This window comes from Pongo abelii, chromosome 1 (genome assembly GCF_028885655.2).
Source record: "Pongo abelii isolate AG06213 chromosome 1, NHGRI_mPonAbe1-v2.0_pri, whole genome shotgun sequence".
Lineage (NCBI taxonomy): Eukaryota > Metazoa > Chordata > Mammalia > Primates > Hominidae > Pongo > Pongo abelii.
This window is the reverse complement of record NC_071985.2, coordinates 175,976,432-175,998,726: the sequence shown is the minus strand read 5'-3', so window position 1 is coordinate 175,998,726 and position 22,295 is coordinate 175,976,432. Positions and strand designations below refer to the sequence as shown.

Below are 22,295 nucleotides of genomic sequence, written 5' to 3'. Positions count from 1 at the left end.
GAGCACATCTTGAGGAAGGTCTCAGTTATATTAGTTAAGAAATAAATAACAGATATCAGAGCCATAAGGCTTTAATTCTACCTGAGGCACATACAATATAAAGGTGTTGGGAATAGGATCAGTCTTCATGCATTTTAGGTCACCATGAATCGCAGCCTATGTTACTGAAAACACCACTGACCCTCTGTTTCAAGATGGACAAGAGAAAGACCACACGTTTAAGGAAAATCACCCATATGGTCACTGTTATTGAGTTTTTAGTACAGTTACTGTGCCAAGGGTTTCACACGCAATTTCTCATTTAATCTTCACATTTGCTCTTGAGTTAAGCTCCATAATGAGTCCTCTTTTCAGAAGACAACACAAACACCCAAAGTCCACAGCATAACTTGAATATTTAAATAACAGCTATATTGAGATACAACTCACATACTGTACAATTCACCATTTTAAAGTATACAATCCAGTGGGTTTAGTATAGTCACAGAATTGTATAACCATCACCACTATCTAATTTTAGAACATTTTTGTCATCCCAAAAAGAAACCCTGTATCCATTAGCTGTCACTCCCTATCTTCCCATTCCCTCTGGTGCTAAGCAACCATTAATCTCTTCCCGTCTTTATACATTTGCCTATTCTAGACATTTAAATAATTGTTATCTTATAATATACAATATTTTGGGTTTGGCTTCTTTTATTTAGCACCATGTTCTCAAGGTTCATCCATATTATAGCATGTATCAGCAATGCTTTTTTTTTTGCTGAATATTATTCTATTGTGTGGTTATACCACATTAGCTCATAGATCTTTGGGTTGTTTCCATTCTTTAGCTATTATGAATAATACTGCTATGAACATTTGTGTACAAGTTTTTGTGTGGCTGTATATATTCAATTCTCTCAAAATTATTCCTAAGAAAGGAATTGTCGCGTCATATGGTAACTCTATATTTAACTTTTTGGAGAACTGTCAAATTGTTTTTCCAAAGTGTCTGCACCATTTTACAACCAACCCTCCTAGCAAAATATAAGGTTCCAATTTCTTTACCAGATGTTCTTCCCAACATCTGTTATTGTCTGTCTTTTTTACTTTAGCCATCCTAGTAGGTGTTAAGTGATATTTCATTGCAGCTTTGATTTGCATTTCCCTAAGGAGTAATGATGTTGAGCATCTTTTCATGTGCTTATTGTTCATTTGCGTATCTTCTTTGGAGAAATATCTATTCAAATCCCAGAGCCACAGTTTGAACCCAGGTCTTGTGTAAAATTTCATGGTCTTAACCATGAACCATAGGAACCACTATGGGGCTTCCTACGATCTACCTCTGTGTTCTGTTACAGAATTTAGCCTCATTTATTTGTGTCACAGCTACTTGAGTAGATGTCTTATGGATAAACCGGCAGATGTCTTACTCTTAAAGACAAGTAGTTCACAAGTACACATGCCCTTCTCATGCCTTATATCTTTTAATCTTCCAAGGTTACTGAAAACCACCACTGTTATTATTTTATGGATGAAGAAACTGGAGCCCAAGGGGTAACTAAAGTTACTTCTCATCGTGTCCTACTCCAAGGCTTGAGTTCTCCCACTGAGAGACAGTAGGCCTTAATGGTCTAGAACATGAGCTCTGGATTCAGAGGACCTGAGTTCAAGTCCCAGCTTTCTGACCTACCTCCTTAAGTTGTATAATTGTTGGTAAGTTCCTTTGCATGTCTGCCACAGTGTCCTAACCAGTTAAGTATAGCTACTAATGGGTGCTCCCAGTATTAAAGAAATGACAAATAGCATACAAGACAGTGAGTGATTGGCAAACAGTAAGAGCTTAATCAACATTGGTCATTGTTATTTGGGTGATCATACTTTCAGTTTGTCTGCGACAGTCCCAGAAACTTTTGTACTGACACTGTTGTTACCAGCATCCCTCATTACTCTCAAAAGTATTCCAGTTTGGTTAAGAGACTGTGTGGTTACCCTAATTATATGATCATCATTTGTATGTCCATGAAGAACACTGTCCTGCCTCAGTGTTCTTCATGCTAGGCACTGTGCTAGCTTCCAGTGGTACAAGGGTGTGCAAAAAGTGTCCTTTCTCCTGCCCAGAGGAAGCCACATTTCAAAAGGCATCATAAACAATTTCTCCACCCCTTAGCACTATATGACACTCACAGCTCTGGCCATATTTTGTTAAGCAATGTGTTTTCCTAAGGGGTGGAGAAACTGTATTTGGTAGGGAGATGATTAGGAAGAGCTACAGAGGAGAGATGGCATTTGAGTAAGGCCTTGTAAAAAAGGAGGGGTTCAAGAGGTAAGGAAGAAGAAACTTTCCAGATAAACAAAAAGTACAAGGATATTTGGAGAACAGTGAGTTGTTGGCTTAGACTGTTTAGCAGTCCTAATTACCTTTTGGAATCACCTTGGGAATTTTTAGAAAATATCACCCCAGAGCCCAGAGTGGTGGAGTGCACCTGCAATCCCAGCACTTTGAGAGGCCAAGGAGGGAGGATAGCTTGAGTCCAGCAGTTTGAAACCAGCCTGGGCAGCATAAGAAAACCCTGTCTCAAAAGAAATTTAAAAAACTCCGCCACCTTATAAATTTTGATTAGATGGGTCTGGGGTGAGCCAGGGCCAATTAATGGGCTTGCAAAGCACAGTACTAGAGGGCATGGCTAGAGTGATGCACTCAAAGGACAGACAAATCATGAAGCATCTTGGAAGCCAAGTTAAAGCCTTTGAACATTGTTCTTTAGGCCACAGGAGCTATTAATGACCCAGGTTTGTTGTGAGGATTAGATTTAAAAGAACATTATAGCAACATGTGGGGAAGTATAAGGCTGTAATTAACTGATTCATTCATTCCTTTATTTGATATTTATTGAGTGTCTACTATATACGTGTTCTAAGGTCCTCCAGATACTGCAGGGAACAAAACATATAAATATCCCTGTACTAAGGGAACTTACATCCTAGTGGGAAGTCAATGGAGTTTTGCTGTAATTTTCTAAGTTTAGTGTAATGAAGAATCCCCTGTAAAAACCACAACAGCAACAACAGATTCCTAAATCCCTTCCAGTGAGATTCTATACCAGTTGGAGGGACCAAGCAGATGGAGTTGATTCAGGTATAAGTAATTCTCAAAGATCACTAGAGAACAGCAATTTGCTTATGTAGAGAATCCCTTGTAAGATGATATTTCTCAGACAGAGGTCCTCAGAATAAAACTTTCCAAAGTTTCAATTTGGGGTTTTCAAATAGACAATAATCTTTTAAATATTTTACCAGTTGTGAAGAAAAAAAAGTTATTAGTAATAATATATTTCAAAGATACTTTCATAGACTTCAACTCTGGTTTCTTAAAAGCCTGAAAATTTCTTTTCCAATGTTTAATTTTTTTTTTTTTTTTTTGAGACAGAGTCTCGCTCTGTCGCCCAGGCTGGAGTGCAGTAGCTGGATCTCTGCTCACTGCAACCTCCACCTCCCAGGTTCAAGCGATTCTCCTGCCTCAGCCTCCTGGGTAGCTGGGATTACAGGTGCCCGCCACCATGCTTGGCTGATTTTTGTATTTTTGGTAGAGATGAGGTTTCACCATGTTGGCCAGGCTGGTCTCGAACTCCTGACCTCAAGTGATCTGCCTGCATTGGCCTCCCAAAGTGCTGGCATTACAGGCATAAGCCACCATGCTGGGCATCTTTTCTAATCTTTAAAAGGGATCTCCTTAAGTGTGAGAAATACTACTTGATATCATTTGCGGCTGTCTGGGTGAGCATGCCTCTGGCAGGTCAGGAGTGCCAGTGCGGTAGGGGAGGGTGCACCACCTCCTTAACAGTTTCCTCTTGGCTCAGAGGAAAGCAATCCTGTACTGAATGGTTTGAAGATTTCTGCTCTGATACACCTGCTTCACTTGGTTCCATAAACAAACTAATTGCCAACAACTAATAGGGAATGCTTTATCTGGGATCTCAATCCAAGGCTCTTCAAATAATCCAGGAATTGAATTTTCAACGTAGCACTGATTTGAATTCCAAAGGAGGAAGATATGGGGGTTATGCAGCATCATAGAGTTGCCTGGAAACCAAGCCCCCTGAAAGAAAAGCAGTAACTGGCTAGAAAGAAGGAAGGAAAGATGCCTGGATTCAGATGTTATCTCTGTTACTGTACCTTCACCTATGTGATGTCACTTGCCCTTGAGGTTCAATCTCCCCAGGTGCTCAATGAATGTTCATAGGGAAAAGATGGTTTCAAAAGTGTCTCCAAGTGATAATTGTATACAATGATATTTATGAATAGTTAATATATTTATAACTAATTTGTTTGTAACTAATATTTATAACTGTATGATGTACGTTGGGTATATCAGTTTATTGTTATAGCAACATTATGTGGTGGTTGTCCACATATGTTAAATCTAGTAACAGAACTGAGTTGGTAAGTGCTAAAGCTAGGATTCGAACCCAGGTCTTCATAAATCCACAGAACTTAGGTCTCCAGTTTTACAATCACATACCACTATTAGTAAAACATTTTTGAACACATAACTCTAAGATAGATATATTTCTGTATAAATTACATACATGTACTACTGATAATCTATATATTATTATTATTATTATTACTATTTTGAGACAGAGTCTCACTCTGTCATCCAGGCTGACGTGCAGTGGTATGATCTCAGCTCACTGCAATCTCTGCCTCCCGGGTTCGAGCGATTCTCGTGCCTCAGCCACACAAATCACTGGGATTACAGGTGTACGCCACCATACCTGGCTAATTTTTGTATTTTTAGTGGAGATGGTGTTTCACCATGTTGGCCAGGCTGGTCTTGAACTCTTGGCTTCAAGTGATCTGCCTGCCTCAGCCTCCCTGAGTGCTGGGATTACAGGCATGAGCCACCGCACCCACCCCCATATAGTATTATTAAAGTTTACTTTTTCTTAGAACTTTTTGGATTAAAATCAAACATAAATAGACATCTTATATTTTTCTCATGTACCAGTAGATTATCTTGCGTAACCTGGGGAGTACCTGCATCTCACAATGATTTTTTGCAGATCTCTCTGAATGAGAAATAACAACTTGAAAAATCCTCAGGCAGTCACAGCAAACTAACAATCATAATCAGACATTTGGGTTTCTAAGAATCATCCATTTTGGTTTTTTTATTTTAATTTTTCTGGTTACATAGTAGGTATATGTATGGTTTTGGTTTTTTTTGTTTTTGTTTTTGTTTTTGTTTTTTTTGAGATGGAGTCTTGCTCTATCACTCAGGCTGGAGTGCAGTGGCACAATCTCGGCTCACTGCAAACTCCACCTCCCAGGTTCACGCCATTCTCTTGCTTCAGACTCCTGAGTAGCTGGGATTATAGGCGCCCGCCACCATGCCCGGCTATTTTTTTTGTATTTTTTAGTAGAGACGGGGTTTCACTGTGTTAGCCAGGATGGTCTCGATCTCCTGACCACGTGATCCACCCGCCTTGGCCTCCCAAAGTGCTGGGATTACAGGTGTGAGCCACCATGCCCAGCTGGTGTATGTATTTATGGGGTACACAACATGTTTTGATACAAACATGCAATGCATACTAATCACATCATGGAGAATGGAGTATCTATCCTCTCAGCACTTATCCTTTGTGTTACAAACAATCCAATTATGCTCTTTCAGTTATTTTAAAATGTATGATTACATTATTATTGACTATATAGTCACCTTGTTGTGCTATCAAATAGTAGATCTTATTCTATTTTTTGTACCATTAACCATCCCCACTGCAGCCCTGCACCACCCTTCCCAGCCTCTAGTAACCATCCTTCTACTCTCCAGCTCTATGAATTCAATTGTTTTGATTTTTAGATCCCACAAATAAGTAAGGACATGCAATGTTTGTCTTTCTGTGCCTGGCTTATTTCACTTAACCTAATGATCTCCAGTTCCATCCATGTTGTTGCAAATGACAAGAGTCTCATACTTTTTTATGACGGAATAGTACTCCATTATGTAAATGTAACATTTTCTTTATCCATTCATCTGTTGATGGACAACAAATAAGGTTGCTTAAAAATCTTAGTTATTGTCAACAGTGCTGCAACAAACATGACAGTGCAGATATCTCTTTGATATACTGATTTCCTTTCTTTTGGGTATATACCCAGCAGTGGGATTGCTAGATCATATGGTAGCTCTATTTTTAGTTTTTGAGGAACCTCCAAACTGTTCTCCATAGTGGTTGTACTAATTTATATTCTCACCAACAGTGTATGAGGGTTTCCTTTTCTCCACATCTTTGTCAGCATTTGTTATTGCCTGTCTTTTGGATAGAAGCTATTTTAACTGGGGTGAGATGATATCTCATTGTAGTTTTGATTTGCATTTCTCTGATAATCAATGACATTGAGCACCCTTTCATATGCCTGTTTGCCATTTGAATGTCTTCTTTCGAGAAATGTCTATTCAAATCTTTGTCCAATTTTTGATCAGCTTACTAGATTTTTTCCTATAGAGTTGTTTGAGCTCCTTATATTTAATCCCTTGTCAGGGCGGTAGTTTGCAAATATTTTATCTCATTCTGTGGGTTATGTCTTCACTTTCCTGTGCTGTGCAGAAGCTTTTTAGCTTGATGTGATCCCATTTGTCCATTTTTGCTTTCATTGCCTGTGCTTGTGGGTTATTGCCCAAGCAATTTTTGCCCAGACCCATGTCCTGGAGATTTTCTCCAATGTTTTCTTGTAGAAATTTAATAGATTGAGGTCTTATATTTAAGTCTTTACCCATTTTGATTTGATCTGTGTATATGGCAAGAGAAAGGGGTCTACTTTCATTCCTCTGCATATGGATATCCAGTTTACCCAGCACCATTTATTAGAGAGACTTTTTTTTCCCAAGTGTATATTCGTGGCAACTTTGTTGAAAATGAGTTCACTGTAGGTGTGTTGATTTGTTTCTGGGTGCTCTATTCTGTTCCATTGGTCTATGTGTCTATCTTTAGGCCAGTGCCATGCTGTTTTGGTTACTATAGCTCTGTAGTATAATTTGAAGTCAGGTAATGTGATTCTTCCAGTTTTGTTTTTGTTTTTGTTTTTGTTTTCTGCTTAGGATGGCTTTAGATAGTCTGAGTTTTTTGTGGTCCCATATAAATTTTAGGATTATTTTTTCTATTTCTGTGAGGAACATTATTGGTATTTTGATAGGGATTGTATTGAATCTGGAGACTATTTAGGGTAGTATGGACATTTTAACAATATTGATTCTTCCAACTGATGAACATGGAATATTTTTCCATTTTTAGTGTCCTCTTCAATTTCTTTCATCAGTGTTTTACAGTTTTCAATATAGAGATCTTTCCTTTTTTTGGTTAATTCCTAGGTATTTCATTTTATTAGATTACATTTATTTCTTTTTCAGATTGTTCACTATTGGCATATAGAAATGCTACTGATTTTTGCATGTTGATTTTGTATCCTGCAACTTTACTGGTTTATCAGTTCTAATAGTTTTTTTGTGGAGTTGTTAGGTTTTTCCAAATATAAGATCATATCATCTGCAAACAATGATAATTTGACTTCTTCCATCCCAATTTGGATGCTCTAAGAATCACCCATTTTGAATTTCATAATGGATCATGGGGAACTCTGAAGGCTGCTGTCTTTAATGTGTAGCAGGGCTGGGGTACACATATATATCACTTAAAAGAGTCTGGAGGCTTCCAGGAGTCACAGTAGATGTGCCTCCACTTTCACCCTCTAATCCATGCCCCACACTGCTTCCAAGAAGACACACCAAGTGTCATCTCATCATGCACTATCTGACCAAAAATGAAAAATGTCATCACCTTCCACCCAGCTGCCACAGGCTCTCCTCCCTCTTACTCTCTCACCTCATTTGTGCCCTCTTGCCCCCACCCTTAATTCCAGCCTTATGGGCTAGGCACCTACATGCCCTTTGCCCTTGCTAGTTCCTCTTCTCCAAGTGTTTCCTCTACACTTGAACTCTACAAGGGTAGAACTGAAATTGATTTGACTGTGTCCTCTGAACCTAGCACAGTGCCAGAACAGAGCAGACCTGTGGTGTCCAGATCTGCTGAATAACTGAAAAAATGATTTAATTAATTTATTTATGCTAAAGTGGGTAGTGGACTCCAGGAGTCAGGACCACTTGGGGGAGGCATCTAAGGGGTTATTAAAAACTCCTCCCATACAGATCTTATTTTATACAGTCCATGAGTGTGATTCATTTAGTCCTCAAGGAATAAAATTCCTAATGGAATAAAATAAACATCACACCCATAGTCATTTTAATATTGGCTTTGCTTTATGCCATTAGAGAAGAGCATTTCTCAACCTCATCACAACCTGATCATTTCCTAACTGGGGGAATGGCTCTCCTCTGAATTTAAATCCAGCCAGTTCCTCTGGGCACAGAGTAAATTCCCCATTTTCCACAGACCTCAAAGATTCTGTCAGGAAGTACACTAAGTAACTGCCAACTGTCTCAAAGCAGAAGAGGCAGAAGGCACTGCCAATGTTGAGGTCCCAGAATGGGAGTCACCTTGCAGAAGCTTCAACAAAATCAAATGCCTCTGTCAGGAGTCAGGATCCGAAGGAGGAAGGCAATTAGCATTTTTTTATGACACCGAAGCAGAGCCCACAGAGTCCACTGAAGTCATAAATGGCCTCCCACTCCAGGCTGCACTCTAAAGACCGTTAATGGCCAAATAAAAGTTATTTCACACCCAAGACTGTTCTCTATCTCTCCCACTCATCATAGATTATAATAAGCACAGCCAAGATAAGTATTTTTTTTCCTAATGTGGTCATTCTGGCTGTGAATTCTTTTAACTTTTGACAGTTACAATATTTCCCTGTCTAGGAGGGGTCAACTCCAACATATTTCTTATATCAAGCTGAGTATTCACTTCTGTGCATCAGATACTTAAACATCTAAGGAGATGTCTTATCAGTGCAGACCACTATAATAAAATACCATAGACGGCATGGCTTAAACAACAGACATTTATTTCTCATGGTTCTGGAGGCTGAGCAGTCCAAGAGCAAGTGCTGGAAGATTTGGCTGTTGGTGAGGGCCCCCTTCCTGGCTTGCAGATTGCCACTGTCTCACTGTGTGCTCACAAGATCTCTTTTTGTGCATGCACTGAGAAAGAGAGAGAGAGAGAGAGAAAGAGAAAGCCCTGGCCTCCTTTCCTCTTCTTACAAAGCCACTAATCCCATCATAAATACTCTACTTTCATGATGTCATCTAAAGCTAATTATCTCCCAAAGACCCCACCTGCAAATATTATTACATTGGGAGTTAGGACTTCAACATATTAATATTGGGGAGACACAAACATACAATCCATAATGGGGGGCCAGAATTAGGAAGGAGATGTGAAAAGCTGAATGCTACCTGAAAAATGAGCATGCCTCTCCCATTCTCATGAATTGTTTTATTTAAACTTCACAACAATGTTGGAGGAAAGAACTGCAACACATTCAGAGAAGGAGGAAACGGAGGCACAGGGAAATGAAGTCATTGGTGCGAGGCCACACTGCTAAGGAGGGCATGGCTGCCTAACCCTTTGAGGTCGGAAGGCATCACATTTAAATCATGGTATGCTACTTCCTGTGTATAAGGAAGTTAAAGTTTCTGAGTGTTAGGCTCTTCATATGCAAAACATTGTGGTTATCTGTATACCTCTCTGGAATAGTTACTAGGACCATAGGTATAATATATGTTATGCTCTTAGCACACTGCCTGGCACATGGCTGTCATTCAGTGAATATTTACTGCCTTCCTTCTCCCCAAATAATATATTTTACATTAAGCATCAGTGGCCCAAAGCTAACCATAGCAAAGTTGTAGTGCATTGGAAGGAATGGTACCAGCTGTTTGGGATTTTTGTTGTTGCTGTTGCCTGGGAATAAGGGTGCAATTAAGAACAGGATGTTCCTTCCCGAAGGCAATAGGGAGATCACCTTATAAATTATTAACACAGAGAGATTCTCCCTCCTTCTGCATATCTATCTGAATCAGAGGCTATCCATCTTGATGATAAGAAAATTTCAAAAGGTTGTTTTATTTTCCCCCTTGGCTGTCAAACATCATTCTGTCCATTGCTGAAAGAGCCCTATTGTCTGTTAGGCTGTCCAATTTAAGAACAGATTGTGGGGGAATTTCAGGGCCCAGCAGACAGATAACTTATTTTACTCTGAATTCTATCTTGCAATTATCCAGGTGTTGATTTGCAATGGACAAATAATTATGTATGCTGGCTGTGTAGGAGAGAATGCTGATTTTATGTAATTAACTAGCTGGGTAGTGAGCAGAACAAGAGGAAAAACACACTTAGGGGGCTGTTAAAATGTGTTTTTATGAACATGGTTGCTGTCATTATTGCTAAAAGGTAAACTAATTAAAGAGCTAAAATAATATTCAACCTATGACTCATGCACACATTTTCTTTAAAAGTGTTCTCTGGTACTTCCGAAAAGTGCTTTGCATAAAAGGCATCTGGAATCAATTTTCACGTTTCTGTAGAAAGTGAAGTGCTATGGTACCAGACAGAGATTCTCATCTGAGAGCCTGGGAATCTGAACTTTAAAGTCTAGCCAATGATTCTGAGGCAGAACCAGATCAGGAACCACTGAGTCATAAGACAGGATGCTTGTGGGACCTCATATGCATAACCCAATTCTTCTGCTTCCAAAGTTGGTCCTTTTTGCATATCTCTGGTAAAGGTCTACTAGTATTTATTTCAGGTTTCTTTTCTTCCTCCTGGGTCTTTTATTGTATTTGAAAAATGTATTTTAAAACTGTAGGACATTATTAATAAATTCTTAATAACAAAAGAAAATGATCATCAGCCACATCCTGTCTCTCCAAAAACCCTTAGACTATCTCCTAGCAGTGTCTCTTGAAGCACCATTTTCTAGTTTCTCTGAGGAAAAGACTAAAGAGATGATCATGCCAAATCAGTTAAGGGCATGCTTATATCCCTGGTGGTGGTTCCCACATGCAATGGCAAATTAAAGCAAGAAAAAGCCAGGCCCTACAATCTCCCCTTGGTAGACTGTAGGTTCTTGAGGGCTAACATTTGCTTAAATTTGTTTTCTGTGTATCCCATACAACAAGAACAGTCACTGGTATACAATGGATACTTAATATTTGCTGAATAAATAAATATATATCAAAAGGGAAATTGCTGTTTCTGTACCCAGAGTTTCCAACCCCACCCTGCCACCCCCAACACACATATGCATAGTGTCTTAGAACGTTGGAAAACCAAGTTTACATTTCAGTCACAGGGCCCAAAAGTCTCAGGTACTATTAATCTGGCTCAGCAGTTCTATGAGTCCCAGCATTTTTTCCAGACAAATGAAAGCCAGGAATCATAGAAAAACGGCCAATCATATCTTCATGTACAAGGTAGAAGCAGCAAGACAAAAAAAAAAAAAAAAAAAAAAGGAAAAACCTCTTGGTTTTAAGACGGTAAAGACAGCTATAATCATCCGTTGCTGAGTCTTTCTGACATCCTCCCACGAAGGCTTGAGGAGTGTAGCCTGTCCTGCTCATCTGGGCAAATCAAGGAGTGACTAGTCTGACTTTAAATCTGCAGCTTTATTTTTACACACTTCCTTACTGACAGCCTAAGGATGGCGTGACAGCATTTGCTTCTTAGGTTTTCTTATCAGTGGGCTTGTGTCTTTTTCCTGGTGGCCAAGAAACAAAGCAGGTTTTTTAGTATGTGTTGCCATTAAGAGTAAAGTATTACACTAGTTATATAATAGTTCATTTCATGTTGATGCCACTCTGCAAGGCACAGAATAGCTTTAAACAATATGTAAGTTCTTTTTCATTGTCCTTTTGTTCCTCACAGCTACCTAGCATGACATGCATTATTAATCCCTTCTTATAGTTGAGGAAATTGAGACTCCAGGAGATAAAGACTGGCCCAAGTTCACAGAGCTAGCAAAGGCAGGGGCAGGTGTGCTAAAAAAGAAATGCATGTAAAGAAAAGAAGGCTGAAAGGAAGAGAATCCAAAGCTTGAGGCTGGGTAAGAAATAGGACTGTATGAGACAGGGAAAGGCCAGATCTGAATCCACAGTCATTATATTTATTTGTGCTTCTGTCATTTGTAACCGAAGGGTCCTATTTTGGTTGTGGTGCTGCATGGATGAAGGCAAGGCTGAATGATGCACATGAAATACAACAGGAAAGCTGGATCTACAGTCAAAGGTGAAGAGGACCAGGGTAATGAATGAGAAAGGACAGATACCAGGAGAAACCTCCGTTCTCATCTGGTGTTGCCATTCAGGATCTTCTCGGTCAAGAGCAAGTCACTTCATCTCACTACAGTTGAGGAAATAATGCTTACCTTGCAGGATGATTGCCGGAACTGCCTGCAATCATATCCCTCCTCCTAGTAGCTGTATCCAATCAATAACTGGTTGATTAGATGGGGCTGGGTGTAAACACCCAGGCTCCATGTCTCAGTTTGAGGCAATCCTGAAGGAAAACTCCCATGGGATAGTGGGAGCAGGTGAGGCCTTTGCTGCAACTGCATCACAGTTCAACTCTTCCCTCTGCCACAGCCTACCATCTTCACTCCTCCAGCTGTTCTGATTCAGAGGACATTCCCTTATTGGGAATTTGCTGTAGTGTCCTACAGCAAATCTTTGTCTCAGTCACTGGTTTCCTAGGAACTCCACCAAAGACAGTACAAAATCGATGCATTTGAGGGAGAGTCTGAAGGAGTCTTGATATGGAGAGACAAGCCAGAAAGTTCGTGCAATAATCCAAGAATGATGGGAGTGGTGCTCAGAGGCAGCACCGAGTGCTCAGATAATGTAAACTAATATTGATCAGATTCCAGGGGGCTAAACCTAATCAAAAGAGAACATCCAGAGCTAAAACTTTCCTACCCAAGGCAACTCAAAGTCCCCTGGCAAAACTGTTGCGTGTTTGCCAGCCATCCTGGGCAGCTGGGCTGCACCTGTAAGACAGAGCAGGGTGATCACCCATCCAGAGGCAGCCTCACTACCACCAGAACCAGGAGGTGCAGTGAAATTTGCCTTTCTAAAGTTCACAACTTGCTTCCCTTTGGCTAATGCACATAATAACAGGTACCAGGCACTGACAAAGTCATATTAGCTGATGAGGAGTGAATATGACCTTTTTTCCAAATAAAAAATAACAAATGTATTTTTAAACTTTTTGTATTTCAGTTCTTTTAAACAAGTGCTTTTAATTTTTTTAACTTTCTAATTACAAAGAGAAACATGTTCAAGACTTAACATTTGGAAAGTGTAGAAGAGAAAAAGGAGGGGAAAGCTACCCATAACACCGCCCAGGTACATTTATGGTTGCATTCGAGTGTATGCTCTTCCAAGCTTTTCCTTAAGTGCATACACATGCAAACACCCATTCTTAAAAAAAAAAAAAAAAAAAAGTTCATACGTAAATCTGTGTCTTGCCTTTTTCATCTGGCAGTGTAAATTATATATGTTTTCCCATATTGATATTTTTGTGACATGATTCTTATTGGCTGTGCAATAGCCCATCCTACAGATGTATCACAATTTATTTAAGCAGTCCCCTAAAATTGGACAGGTAAGATGTTTCCAATGAAAACAGAATAAAGAAAACAATATTGAGGATTCTTCCTAAAGGCAGTGAAAAGATGCATTTTCCCTGTGAGAATGCCTCCTTGGAGCCTTTCACGCTTATCAGAGTTGTTGCTTCATCATCTTCCCCTCCCTTCTTCTGCTCCAGAAAAGTGTGTGCTCAAAATAGACAAATGTGTGAAAACAAATGCAAAATTTACCTCTCTGGTTGTCTTGCTTTGGGAGAAGCACAGAAGGGCAAAGGAAGAGTGTTTGTATAATTTGGATTACAAAAGAATCCCCGTAAGCTCTGGACACATTGCCCGTGGAAGCCTGAGGGACCAATTGCAAAAAAGGAAGAAGCAGGAGAATTGGATTTACTCAGTGAGTCTGAGGTCATAGGCAGTGCAGAACCCCTAACTTAGAGCTCTCACGCAATGTGTGTTCACACTAGGCATTTGAAGGCTTGCTCTTGGACTTAGACAGAGGTTAATTAAACTGCAAATGAACAAGAGTTTCTATCTGCACATGCAACCTGCAATTGGCCACAAACTTTCTTCTGTAGCAGCTACAACTTCCACGGGGTCACCTCCATTAGAAAAAAACCAAGGGATTTAAGTGGGTGTCTCTGCAAGCAACTTGTTTGCGGAGTATTTTTTGTAATGGAGATTATTTTGGTCTTGGTATATTCTGGTGTGAACAAGACTTATGTTTTATCTTCCATCTGCCTTCTAAACAAGAGTGCTGTGTTATACTATTGACTGATTAAATTATTTCTTTAGAGTACAAAGAGGTATTTGTGATGAAGACAACAGAGAGGGCAAATCAATTATTTACAGAGAAGACTGCAATATAAATTACATTTGATTAAACTCAGAGATAAATCTCAGTGATAGAGGGTTTAAGTAGAATGTGCTGGAAGAGACAGTGACTAAGTGCCCCCACCCGACAGTTGTTCCTAATGAATGCAAGGGCACAGGCCTGAGCCCTGACTCCCTGGATTTCTAACATGGTCAGCCTAATATTCATTCATTCCACCAACATGTGCTGAATGCCCACTACGTGCCAAGCACTGGCCCAGGTCCCAGGGCACAATCATGAACCAAAGGGAGGAAGCTCCTGCTCTCCTAGAGCTGCTGATCTGAGAAGGGGAAGGAAGATAATGAGGAAGTAAATAAATAATGAACAAGATCATTCCAGATAGGGATAAGTGTTATGAAGGGGATAAAATAGTTTGATGAAACAAGGAGTGACTGGGAAAGGGTGGGGAACAATTAATTTAGACAGGCTGGTCCATGAAGGCATTTCTGTAGAAATGACATTTGAAAGGAGATGTGAACAAGAAAAGGGCAGCCATGCCAGGAGGGAATGTGTTTGGCTGGTTTATAAAACAGAAAGGAGCTAGTATGATCACAGCAGAGCAAGCAAGGGGAAGGGGGTGAGAGGTGGAAGTCAGGAGGGAGGCAGGGTTCCCTCGTGTGCTGCTTTGTGAGGCAAGGTAAGGAGGGCAGGTTTGGTTCTGAGTGCAATGGAAAGCCACGGTTGTGGTGGGGGTGGGGGTACCTTATGCAGGGGCATGACTCACATTTTGAAAAGATTTTTCCGAATGCTCTGTGGAAAGGGGGAGAAGTAGAAGCAGGGGCTAATAATCCAGATAAGTGACGAGACAAGGATGACGACACTAGATGAGAAATAGGCTGAATCAAAAAATATGCTGGAGGAAGAGCAGAAAGGGATTATTTTTAGATTGTGGAAGAGACAGGAAAAGGGAAGAACAAGTGTGACTCTGGGTTTTGTCTTGAGCACCTTAGTGGAAGGCAGGGTCACTTCCTAATACAAAGGCATCCCAGTCAGTGATGGAAGAAAAGCCAAGAGAACCTGGTGCCTTAATATTCCATTGAAAGCCTGTCAAATTCTGGTTGTGTGGAGAGTATGCAGGATTCAGGAGCAGAGAGAGCAATTTCCAAATGCCTGCTCTGCCAGTTTGGGTCCAGTCTTGATTAAGTTTCAGTGCCTGGAACTGTAACCTTGGACAGTCACATTCTCTGGGAACTTCATTTCCTCATTTATCATATGGAAGAGACAATATGAGGTTTGAGGTTTGAGGTTTGAGAATGAAATGAGGACAAGGGAAAGCACCTGGCCTGTCTGGTGGATAGACACTCCATAAATACTAGTTCCTTTCCTTTCAGTTTAAATTTAGTGCCAAATTTCAGATTGAACTATGTCAATGCTGAAAAACCATGGCTGCTTCTTAGCACAGATATGACCATATAAAAGCACAACATAATTTTGGGGATTTGTTTATTTCTCAACTGATTTATTAGTTTTAAAATTGCTTCTATCTCACTGACTTCATGAGAGCTGGGACTTGTCCCATTCATCAAGAGTAGACACCTTTTGAGATACCCTCCAGATCTTGGTGATTGAACCACCAGCTGACCCTCCCATACAGCAATAGAACCACAGTGACCATGTTTATACAGCATGACTTTACCTGGAGATGGTGACACTAATCCAAGCTGTGTTGATTAGGGACAGCCTTTTCCTGGGGAATTGGGTATTCAAGCAGAGAGAGGAGTCAATCTCACCTAGTGACTGGCATTGTAACATGTAAATGTAGAATTCTGAGTGGTCATCTTTTCCTGCCATTGGCCTGGCTAAGAGGAAGCCAATCTTATGAAAAGGCAAAGAGAAACGATGTTCTGAAAGAAGTGACCACAGAGAGAAAGCATTCTTGGGGTTCTTGCTGATTCCAAATTCCTGTCATCTTTGCAGAGGCTCTGCTCACTCATTCCCTTGCTTGGGTTCTGTGAGACACCTCCTCTGGTTCCTTACGATATGCCCTCCTATTAGAGTCAGGTCTACTCAGGTTGATTTGTTACTTGCAACTAGAAAACTTTCACTAATACCAGACATGAGTTTCTGTATATCTGGTGGCAGGGAGACAGTCACTTTGTGCTTGCTGAAGGAAAGGGATGGAGACAGTCACACCACAGTTGGCTGCCCCAGGGACTCTTTGTTTACCCCTAATTCTCCCTTGTTAGCTTTCCAACTGCAATACAGCCATAAAAAGAGAAAGTTTTGGTTGGATGATCTTTCCCCTTCTTTCATCCCCAGACCTCAAATTGCCGCATTTTGTAGTTTATTCCCCCACATGGCTTAGCATTTAATTAATGTAATATGTAAGAGCCAATTATCTCCTAAACAACTTCTTTTTGTCCCCTTTCCGCAAACAAAAGAAAAAATAGGGTTTTTTTTTTAAATCAGATAACAAAAGCATGAATACCTACACAGCCTTGCTCATTTCAAAAAAGTACCTCCCTTCCAAAGAGCTCAATATGGCCTATAAACATGATCTTAATACTTCTTAAACCATGGCAGCAAATTGCCTGGAAGAAAAATGTGACAAATTTTGATAATGAGCAGTAATAGGATAAAACAATCAACAGAAAACAGAAATAAGTGTTAAATCCCATTTAGTTTAATTCAGTCAACATTTTGTGAGCATCTTTTATGTGACTGCCATTGTGCAAGGAGCTAGGGCTGCCATTTATTAAACATCTATTGTGTTCCAGATACAGTGATAAACATTTTCACATACATTACTTTTCATTTAGCCTGAAGAAAAATTTCAACAGCCCTAAGAGGTAGTATGATCTCAATTTATGCAGAGGAGGAAATAGGCTTTTTGAGATCAAGAAACTTGCCCAGAGTTCACATAGCCAATAAGGAGATGTGATTCATCCAGAATTCACCCAGGCTATGTGTGTTTCCACATCTGTTTGCTTTCCAGTCTACCTCTCTTTTCTCCCTGTGGAGATAAGTAAGATAAAATTTCCTCCTTTAAGAAGTCCCCAGTCTACTGGAAGAAACACAGGTTAAGATGGAAAGTAAATGGAGGTGCCACCAATTTGCAAAGGAAGCACTGAGGAAGAGATAAACATTCTGACGGATGGGTCAGGGCTGGCTGCATGAATCAGGCAGCATTTCAGTGGAGGACTACGGGATGCTAAGGAATCCAGAACAAATCTTTTAAAGGAATCCTAACAAATGGAAATAATCATTATTGCATATTTACTCAGTAAGGTCCAAGTAGGTGGTAATAAACATCATAATGGAGAACCAATTATGCTATGTTTATGCCATCAATAGCCCTATGAGGTAGATATTGTTATTTTTTTAATTTTGTGGATGAGGAATAAAAAAAGCTTACAGTAGACAGGTAACTTCTTCCATATCACACAACCTTCATTTGGCTGCCAATTAATTCAAATCCAGCTCTCTTTGACTCCAAATAATGTATTTTCCCTACTAGACCACGTCTTGCAAAGAATTGAAAAACAAAAAAGAAGAAGAAGAGAGAGATACAAATTATAGGTGCAGTAAATTATAAGGCCTTTGTATAACCTCGAGGAATTTACAATCAAGTCAGGGTAGTAATGCATAAACCTTTGAAAACTGAAACAAGTAATCAAGGTAGAGAAACAAGCTCAGAACAATAGAAGTCATGGCCCAGGTCAGCCCAGGAATAACTAGCATATATATTATACTGGGCAGTATCATAGGGGTTTGGAGAAAGAAAAGATGACTTTGAACCAGGGTCATCCGAGAAAGTTTTGAGGGAGAGGTGGTATTGAAGTCAGGTCTCAAATAATATGCACAATTTACCTGAGTGAGAGATGAGAGGACCATTCCCAACTAGGGTTAAAGGCAAATTCAAGGCCAGAAAAGCTGTTGTAAAAGAGCTTACATCTAACTCTGCACAGTAGTGACTATTCCACATTATTGGGCACCCATCATGAGTCAGGAATAGTGCCCATGAGCAGAAAAGAAACTCAAAGAGAGGCATGAGTTGTCCAAGTCAGACAGCCAGGAAGAAGGGGAGCTGCATTCAAATGTGCCTGTCTGACTCCAAATTTCATAGTCTCTCCACCATGCTCCACCACCTGTGCAGTTCAAGCTCAGATTTTGGAGAAATTTGAGTGCCAGCTCAGATTTCTCCGTTCATATTAAGGATGTCTTTGTTCAGGAACATTACATTATTACATAGTCATAACTGCATTACAGAGAAATTCACTCTGGTTGAAGTGAGGGAAATTGAGGCTGGGAATATAAGTCTCTCACCCACTCTTTTAGGAAAAGTTATCAATAAGAAGTGAAAAATATCAAGGCACCTTGATAGTCTGCAAATTAAATAATCTGGTTCCATAATCATTACAAACGAGATGGCCACAGCAAGACCACTATGGAGGGTTGATGACATGGGATATGCTCTCAGGAAGGTAAAGTCATCAAGGAATTATTTACTCCAATAGTTCTTTCTTCCGTCTCACTCTTTAGTCTCTGCATGCAACTGGACACTTCACTGCCCCCTCCTTCTTAGAAGAGTCACCCCTTGTATGCTTCTATGACTATCTTGGTTCTCCCTCTTTCCTGACTCATCCTTTGCACACTGTTTCTTCTAGATCCTTAATGGAGCATTCTCTTGTGGTATGTCCAGTGTCTTTCCTCACTTGACAATCTCACACTCTCTCAGATGCTGTCCAAGTCCACATATTTACCTCCAGCTCCTTTCCTGAGCTCTACATCCACCATTTAATCTGCCTTCTAATGCTCACATCTGAATGTTTTACAACAGCCAGATTTAATCTGTCCAGAACTGAGATTACCAATTTCTCCTTTACCCAAACCAGTTTTTCCCACCCAAGGCTCAGTTCCACTGCCACCTCCCCTGTGTAGCCTTACCCTGCCAAGTTAAAGTGTAGTCACAGTAATCTAATAACTCATTTGTGGCAACATTAGCCACAGCACTCAGCATATTGTGCAGTGACTTGCAGGTCTGGTATACCTGTTGTAATTCTTAGCATTGTTAAATCTCCAGTGTCCAGCAAAATACCCAGCACAATGTAGGTAACATTTGTCCAATGAATGAAGGTCACAGGCAGTCTACCCTTTGTCCAGGGTAGAAACACTGGAGAGACTTTTGATTTCTTCTTTTCCTTAAAATCCCCCTAGCAGAGATTGTAAAAGTTGCAGATAATATTTCTAAAATGTCCTAACAGTCACCACATTCATATCTCCCCTAGATAATTATATGGTCTAGTGGTCTACCTGTTTACAATTCCATCTTCCTCCAATCCATCTGATTGAAAACGACAAGATTACTCTTCAGAGAGTGTATTCTTACGTCATTCCATTATTCAAAATGGAATGTCAGTGGTTTCTCACTTCCCTTCAAACCCAATAAGATGAAAACTTCTGATCAATTTTTTAAAATATTTCATCACATAGTTATTGTACATCTACTAGTAAGCAACAGAGAGATGGAGGCGAACCCAATAGATAAATTCCCTGCTCTTGTGGCGATCACAGTCTTTCCCATTGGAATGACACCTCATTTCTTTATCCTCACTCCCATTTTCCCCTGCAAATGCTTTTTGCTTCAGCCAAATGAAGCTCAAGTCCCAGAGTACATCCCATATGTCTTCACATCTGTGGATTTTTCTGTACCATTTCCTCTGTCAAGAATAAGAGCTCCCCTTATCCTGTCTGCCAGGTCACCTCTGTACCTGTCACCTTCCCATTCCCTGGTCTTGAGATTTTTTGGTTGTCTTGCCTCCCAGTTCACCCTTAAGTAATAAATGTAGTTCCTCCCCAAATGCGATTTTTCCCTTGATCTCTCTTTCACAATCTATCAGTTCTCAGGCTTTACCAAATGCCCCTTTCTCTTTAGTTCATATTGAACAATTTCTTAAGAAATAAAGACAAACCTTTTTCCATTTCAAACAAAAAAAAAAAAAAGAAATAAAGACAAATCAGCTGGGTGCAGTGATTCACACCTGTAATCTCAGCACTTTGGGAGGCCAAGGCAAGAGGATCATTTGAGGGCAGGAGTTTGAGACCAGCCTGGGCAACATAGCACGACTCTATCTCTACAAAAAATTTAAAAAATTAGCAAGGCATGGTGGCATGTGCCATAGTCCCAGCTACTTAGGAGGCTGAGGCAGGAGGATCACTTAGGTGTAGAAGTTTGAGGCTGCAGTGAGCTATAATCATGCCACTGCACTCCAGCCTGGGCAACAGAGTGGGACCCTGCCTCAAATAAATAAATAAGTAAATAAACATTTAAAAATAATAGAATAAAGACAAATAATTAAACTGAAATAGAAACACAAACGTTACACCATAAAAATTGACATACAAAACAACTTTTTCTAAACACAACTAAAATCTTGTCACCAACTGAGTTGTCTGACAACCTTAACAGGTAGATGTATCCCTTAGGAAGTTATAGAGAAACCCACTCTTCAACAATCTCTTATTATTATCTTTACTCATATTTATAGAACACTTGCAAGGGCCAGGATTTGTGCTAAATATTTTGCAAGCATCATCTCATTTATTTCTCTCAGTGATCCCATAATGTAGTCACTGTTATTATCTCTACTTTAGAGATGAGGAAACCAAGGCTTGAAGAGGTAAAGAACTTGACCAAGGTTACATAGCCAACGGGAATTTATCTGACCCCAAGAAATGTCCTTTTTAACCGTTAACAAGATACTGTTGACAAAGATTCTTTGCTTAGCCATGCTTTCATCAGGCTTCTGAAACTTCTCTTAGACCCTTCTGTGTACTTTCTCATAACATCCAGTTGTAGCAAAAGAACCCTGCAAAAGTCAGTTTAGCCAGAACCCCCAATTCTCAATAACTAATCAGGCTCCTTATCCTCCACCATCCCCAGGTGGTATCTGGCTTCCCTGGCCTGTCTTCAGCAAGAATCCTGTTAGGTGGTTAAGTCAGAGTCTCCTTTTCCCCTGATGTTTCCTCTTAGTAATTTTCTATTAACTGACCCCTACCCTGCTGCTTAGCCATAAATTCCTTCTTGCCCATGTTATATTTAAAGGCGAGCCCAATCTCTCTCCCCAACTGCAAGACGCCACTACAGTTGTCCTTATATCTGTGATAATGATTCTGAATAAAGTCTGCCTTACCATGCCTTTTTCTTTTTCTTTCTTTCTTTCTTTTTTTTTTTTTTTTGAGACAGAGTCTCACTCTGTCACCTAGGCTGGAGTGCAGTGGTATGAACTCGGCTCACTGCAACCTCCGCCTCCCAGGTTCAAGCGAATCTTCTGCCTCAGCCTCCTGAGTAGCTGGGATTACAGGTGCATGCCACCACACCTGGCTAATTTTTTTACATTTTTGGTAGAGACGCGGTTTCACCATGTTGGCCAGGCTGATCTCAAACTCTCGACCTCAAGTGATCCAACTGCCTCGGCCTTCCAAAGTGCTGGGATTAAAAGTGTGAGCCACCGTGCCCAGCCCTCACCATGCTTTACAAGTATCATTGAATAATTTTTTCCTTTAACACTGCCTGCTTGCAATATGTGATTAATGAACATTACATACTTTGCAAAGTGTTTGGCACATAATAATTGTTTAATAAATGTGACACATAAGAGGTGAGGGAGAGAAAAGAGGGTAACAGGTAGGCACACAAGGGCAAGGCATATTCACATACACATTGCAAATAATCCTGGCAGCAGACCTGTCAGGTACTTACTATTAACCCGCTTCACAAATAAAGAAACTGAGATTCAGGGAGGTGCAGGGGCTTTGAGAAGGTTTCCCAGCTAGAAGCTTGGCAGGTACAGGATTGGAATGCAGGTCTCTGAGTCCAGCGTCCTTGCTCTCTGATATG

General features: G+C 40.2%; 1 protein-coding gene and 1 long non-coding RNA gene across 20 annotated transcripts in view; both read right to left on the bottom strand.

The window, feature by feature from the left end:
* The window catches only part of DAB1 (DAB adaptor protein 1), a 1,275,060-nt gene that overhangs the window by 161,529 nt on the left and 1,091,236 nt on the right, over positions 1-22,295 (bottom strand). The gene's annotated exons all lie outside the window — the stretch shown is intronic.
* Positions 11,486-20,748, bottom strand: LOC129050845 (uncharacterized). Its single transcript, XR_008514687.1, has 3 exons — positions 19,709-20,748; positions 16,092-16,299; positions 11,486-11,700 (listed from the first exon to the last, which is right to left on the bottom strand). It is a non-coding gene; the product is annotated as an uncharacterized LOC129050845 (long non-coding RNA).